This window comes from Adiantum capillus-veneris, chromosome 22, assembly GCF_014529385.1.
Source record: "Adiantum capillus-veneris isolate H3 chromosome 22, ASM1452938v2, whole genome shotgun sequence".
Taxonomy (NCBI): domain Eukaryota; kingdom Viridiplantae; phylum Streptophyta; class Polypodiopsida; order Polypodiales; family Pteridaceae; genus Adiantum; species Adiantum capillus-veneris.
The window spans coordinates 136,568,074-136,574,791 of NC_140952.1; the positions used below are offsets into that span (position 1 = coordinate 136,568,074).

General features: G+C 40.4%; 1 pseudogene; it reads left to right on the plus strand.

Annotated features, from left to right (window-relative positions):
- The first annotated feature begins 4,613 nt into the window (after positions 1-4,613).
- LOC147430287 (25S ribosomal RNA) lies at positions 4,614-6,126 on the plus strand (annotated as a pseudogene).
- The last annotated feature ends 592 nt before the right edge of the window (positions 6,127-6,718 follow it).

The window sequence follows — 6,718 nt, forward strand, 5'->3', positions numbered from 1 at the left end:
TCGTAATTTTCCATTCTTCTTGGGTATTACCACAATTGCAAACACCCAATCTGTGTGTTCAATTCATAAATAAATTCCGTGTCCTTTAGTTTTTCGATCTCTTCTTTGATCTTCCTAGAAAATGTTTCATTGTATGTGTATGGACTTTGTCTACTTGGTTTTGCATCATCTCTCATGGGTATATTATGTTGATAGATTTCTGGATCAACACCCTTGAGATCCTTTTAAGACCAAGCAAAGATATCTTTGTATACTTTCAGTAAGCTTGGTAAAAGCTCTTCTTCTTCTTCTGTTAGGTCATTTGCAATGTAGGTGGGCCTAGGCTCTTCTCTTGGTTCATCCAAATCTATCTTTTTTGCATTTTCACACCCTTCCTAGGACGTGCCTTGTTTTCGTAGTTCTCTATAGGTTGTTCGACAATGATTTTTGATCTTGGAGAGTATATTTTTTTTAATGGGATGGAACACTCTTTAAATTTTTACCATCCTCTTTTGTGGTTTCCATTTTGGTCGTATATATCTCCATTAGATTTTTTTTCAACTCTTGATACTTCTTTTTCCGCTCGCCTCGTGTCCTGGTTGACTCCTTGTCCTATCTTTTTGGCTTTGCTTGAGTATCCTTCCTCGTTTTTCTCGATGTTTTGACATTTTTGGATTTTCATTTGAAGGATATCTACCTGTGATTTTGTCCTTGACACAATCATGTGCATCTATCAAGAACTGTGTTCTACTGGAGATTGATGGCATAGGTTTAGCTTTCACATTTTTGGTGTCTCTTTTTCTATACCACTTTTGTCTTCCCAATTTTTGGCTTGGAAAGTCAAAAAACTTTCGTCCCCTCCTTTCAAGAGTAGCTTAGCTCTCACATGCTCTTTTTCTGACCTCGAATCTTCGAAGATAGCTGAGTGTTCTTCTAACTCATCTTTTGCATCGTAGTAGAGGTCTGAAAAGATTTGTTGAGCTTTCATCAAGTCCGTGGGTTCCTCATTTTCATCTTCAATGTAGAGGTTTGCAATCATTTGGATGGGAATTATATCATAGCCATCCTCATTGAAAAATTGAGTAGGCATTGACGTATTCACACATACATCCATTGTCGCTAAAATTTGAGTCCACTCAAATGGCTCAAACAAATGCTCTGGAAAGGGTTCAGGTACATAGGCTTCGTCTGTGCAATCCCTTTCTAAGATACATTCTTCTCCTTTTAAGCTTTCATTTTCTGAAGCTCCACACATCCAAATAGGAGTGTCTTTGTTCAACCACGATGGAAGCTTAGTTTTAGCTAAAGAGACTGAATCAAACTCTTGTATGGGCGTTTTCATGAAATCTCTATAAGTGTGATCTTTTAGATTAACCCTTGTTATAGATCCCACTTACTTCAAGTACAGATAATTTTTTCCCCAATCTTAGATAACCTGTACGTATCGCATGAAAGATCTTCCCAATATGATTTTGTAATTGAGTTTTTTCCCAATATGATTTTGTAATTGAGTTTTTTTCCAAAGTCTACTATGGAAAAAGTGTGTTGATATTCAATCCCACAGGAATTAACTATCACTTTTTCAAGCAGTCTTAAGGGTCTTTCAATGTGTCCATTAGCCAATTACAATTTCACTCGAGTTTGTCTAATGGTTGGTTGTCCCCAGGATTCCCATATTGCTTTCATGGCTATGGCTATGTCTGCCCCACTGTCCAGTATTGCCATGGTTTCAATGTCATTATATTTCACTAGAAGGGTGGTGTTCCCTTCTTCCCCTTTGTAATATTCTCTGACTTGTTCATTGGAACAAATCAAATCTCTTTGTTGTCCATTTCGTTTTTCAATTTTCCCAAATTTTTTTGTGATGAGCCCCGTTATCCCCACCTTCTCGAGGGTTTTTTGTAGATCATTCAATAGATATGGTCTGATTTTTAACAGCTCTCCCAAATTAAGAGTGCAATGGTTGCAGACATGATTGAATTAATTTTGTCTACTTCTAGGGTTTTTTCCACTCTCTTTACCTGAGTGGTCTTACACACTATGGATTCAACTTCATTATCTCCCAAGTAAGAGGGTAACATTTTCAAGGTCAATGGTTTAGACATCCCTGAAGCTTGAGATCCACAATCCCCATACAAGGATTGTACATCCATGTCCATAACAAGTGGTAGGTTGTCTAACCAAACTTTCTCTAAAGGAGCTGACTTTAGAGTTAGGCTCCCATCATTGATCTCTCTAAATTTTTCCCATAAGTGTCATGTCCAGTCTTCCTCTATGAATGGAATTCCATCTAACGCATCTTGGCTGTCCGACACTATAAGTTCTGGCTCTTTTAGTTCAAGGGTTCTACCACCGCTTTGGATTTTTCTTGATTGTCTCTTACCACAAGCTCTTCAGGTTTTGCCATACTTTCAAGCTTGGGTTTTTGTTTTTCCAGCATTTCTTGCGTGATTCTTACCAAATTTTGATAATCTTCAAGCTTAGCTACTTCCATGTCTAGAGAAGGATAGTTTTTTTATTTGTTTTCCATATTTTGGCCTGCTTTGTAGGCTTCCAAAGCTATACATTAATAGGCTCAAAAATTTTGTCAACCAAAATTGATTCTCTAGATTTCAAGGTTGTTTCTTTGATTTCACTTCGAGTTTCTTTCACCTTTTCCTGGAATAGTTGTTTTGCTTTCTCCTCGATTTTAGCTCGTTGTTTCTGTTTTCTCATCTCATATTTTTTGCTTCTGCTTCTTTTGGTTTTTTGAGAGGTAATTTTTGTATTCTTCGAATCATCAGAGGAGTTATGTTTCTTTTTCTTAGCCTGGGTTCTAGTGATTACCTTGATTGGAACAATTGCTTCACTCTCAAATGAGCTACTAGGTATCACTTGGACTATGTTCACTACTACTGTTTTACCCTTGTTTAAAGGATTTTTAGGACAATCTTTCGAGACCTGTCCTCCCTTTTTGCAACATTGTATGCAATAAGCTTCGACTGGCTTGAGGTTCTTGTCAGGCTCTAGGAATTCATTTTTCCAATGATCATCTGCACCACGGTTATGACAGTTTCTCGTTCTTGGCTTAATCATGGGTCTTACCATAGTAGGTCAAACACCTTGATTAGCTACATAATACATTGGTGAAAGCTCTGATGGAGTATAAGTCATAGGTTCTTCCATTGGTGGTGGATGTGCATTATACCAATCTCCTTCTACTATTATTGTAGATGTACTAGGCTCAGCATAGGGTGTAACAGGCACTAGTGCTTGTTCATCTATGACTCCTTCTAAATGAATTTACTTTACAAGCATTGCATTATGACCTAGGTACGGAGGTTGTTGACCCAACACGGGTTGAGGTCTTTCCATACCCATTGGTGGTCTTTGAGCTGGTGCCATGTTAGGCTGGTATGTGTACATGGGTTGTCCTTGTGGCCTCATGGAAACAAAGCGGGACCAACTCGTGCTATATAGCACAAACCGTAGACCTGTTATGGAAAAAATGGCACTGATAGAAATTTTGCACGAACTGACAAAATAGCCTGTTCAGTATTGCTTGTAGTGGAAACGGAGGCTAAAATGAGCCAGACTCAGAAATTTGAGCAGACTAAGATCTTTGAGGTTACCAAAAAATTTTGTCGACCTGCAAACCCCCGCGAAAAGCTCACACAAATTGGAGAAAGGCATGTGCTAGAGCTGCTGGCGACTAAGCCCGGGAGGATGCAACCTGCTCTGATACCAATTGTTGGAATTAGGGTTGCAAAAACACACACAAAGCTTGGAGAAGATGAAGGAATCTCAAGGCACATAATGGATAGTGTTTTACTTAGTGTGAAATGGAAAGATAGATAGCCCTAGAATGATGGGCATATATACAATGCACGGGGGAAAAACCTCCTAAAGAGGGAAAAAATGCCCCGGTGGTCCTAAGTGTATTCACACACATCACTATCACACATATATGGTAAAAATTGTGCACTAACTTAGATCCCACAAAGGGAGTTGATTTATTAAGATACCAAGACGGTGGTCGTGGAAGTCAAAATCTGCTAAGGAGTGTGTAATAACTCAACTGTCAAATCAACTAGCCCCGAAAATAGATGGCGTTGAAGTGTGCGACCTATATCCAATCATTAGGATGAGTGCAAGGACTTGATGAGTAGGAGGGCATGGGCTTGTGGTGTAACTTTGGGTGAGAGGCAAAGTGAAACAACCCCTAGTGCAGATCTTGGTGGTAGTAAAAAATATTTAAATGAAAACTTTGAAGATCAAAGTGGAAAAAGGTTCCATGTGAACAACAATTGGACATGGTTTAGTCGGTCCTAAGGGATGGGGTAGTCATGTGTCAAGGGTGCAATGTACGCCATGCATCAAAAGGGGAATCAGGTGGTGGTGATGGATGGCATCGTGACCATAATTGGAGACATTTGACAGGGCCCCTTGGAAGAGTTCTCTTTTCTTTTTATTAGCCCACCCACCCTGAAAATCGGATCACTCGGAGATAGGGTCCAGTGGTTGGTAAAGTATCGCACATCTTGTGATGTCTGGTGCAACCCAAGTGGCATGTGAAAATCTAGAGGAGTGAATACCAATCACACTTGGTCAGACTCACAACTGCATTAGGTCTCCAAGGTGAGTAGTCTCTGGTCGATAGAATAATGTAGGTAAGGGAAGTTGACAAAACAGATCCATAACATTGAGAAAAGGACTGGCTATGAGGGTTGGGTCTAGGGGTCTATGTTTTGACATTGAAGGCTAGCAAGGGTCTGCTCGAGTTTCCCTAGTGGTGAGGACGCGCCTCCATGTGCCCACCTGGGGGGCGTCGACTGTAGAATGTTGTCCGTCAGGAGGTGGCCCTCCCTAGGTAGTGAACAACCATCTTAGACATGGTACATACAAGGGAAATCCGATTATTTAACTAAAACAAAGCATTGTGATGGTCCCCACAAATATTGATGCAATGTGATTTCTACCAAGTTCTTTGAATGTCAAAGTGAAGAAATTCAACCAAGTGCGAGTAAACCATGGGAGTAACTATGAATCTCTTAAGGTATCCAAATTCCTTGTCATCTAATTAGTGTTGCACATGAATGGATTAATGACATTCCCTATGTCTCTATCTACTACCTAGAAAAACCATAGCCAAGGGAATGGGCTTGGAAAAATTAGTAGGGAAATAAGTCCGTGTTGAGCTTCACTCTAGTCCGACTTTGTGAAATGACTTGATAGGTGTAGAATAAGTAGGAGCATTTGGTGCAAGCAAAATACCCCTATTTACTTTCTCCATGAGGTGGGGGTGGGGATCTACCTCAACTTCTTATCTTAAGCTGCACTGACACACTGATCTAGGTAGAAGACGACGTTGGGTGGGGAGATTGGTTGGGGAGGCACTTCTGTTAAAAGATAATGAAAGTTTCCTAAGATGAGCTTAATGAGAATAGAAATCTCATGTGGAACAAAAGGGTAAAAGCTCCTTTGATTTTGATTTTCAATATGAGTACAAATCGTGAAAGCATGGCCTATTGATCCTTTAGTTTTTTGGAATTTGAAGCTAGAGGTGTCAAAAACGTTACTGCAAGGATAATTAGCTTGTGGAAGCCAAGCGTTCATAGTGACATTTCTTTTTTATCCTTCAGTGTTAGATCTTCTTATCATTGCAAAGTAAAATTTTCCAAGCGTTGGATTGTTCACCCACCAGTAGGAAATGTGAGTTGGATTTAGACCGTCGTGAGACAGGTTAGGTTTACCCTACTGATGAGTGTTTTTGCAATAGTAATTCAGATTAGTGTGAGAGGAACCATTGATTTACATAATTGCTCATTGCGCTTGGTTGAAAAGCTAGTGGCACAAAGCTACCATGTGTAGGATTATGATTGAATGTCTCTTAGTAAAAAGCCATGGTAGACATGGAACTCTCTACCTCCCCGGTTGTTACCCGACTAATAGTAAGGGTGGTCATGCATCCTCAAGATCATGTGTCAAGAGTTTCCCCCGAGGTGGCAAAAGCAGTCGCCTTGGGGGCTTTTGATGGAAATTTTAGACAATTGCAAAAATGCATCCTTTACTTTATAGATGACTTAAATATGTGACCAGGTATTGTATGTGATAGAGTGGCCTTGCTACTATAATCCGCTAAGATTCACCCTGCCATCACACAGATTTTTCCCCTTTCATTTTTCATTGTGGGGTTTGTGGCCCCAAACTCAAGATTGAAATGACTAAGTGTTCAACCAAAGCCACATTGTATTGCTCATCTCCCTATCCATCAAGGGTGTTCACTATTTCTAGCCATGAGGGAGGGGCATGATATTGTGTTTGTGTTTTTCCCATGAGGTGGTTGTAGCGATGGGTGTGTGTGTGTGTGTGTGGGGGGGGGGGGGGGGGGGGGTCTTGGAATGGCTCTACATTGTGGCACATTCTTAGACCATGAATACTAGGCATCAAGGGGTGTTCACTATTCCTAGCCATGAGGGAGGGGCATGATATTGTGTTTGTGTTTTTCCCACGAGGTGGTGGTAGCACGGTAGTGCTAGGGGTTTGGGGGAGGGGTATGGTTGATGTGTTCTCACCCCTTAGAGATGAAAGGCTTATTGTGTTATTTGTTCTATGTCGTTTGTCTTGATAGATAACTAGATAGACACATGCTGATGATGGCTCAAGACGTTGACCCATGGCACAAAATTTCATGTGTTAGGTCAGTCAACCTACCTAGAGCTAAAAGAAAAATATTGCTAAGGTGTTGATTGTCTCTGAC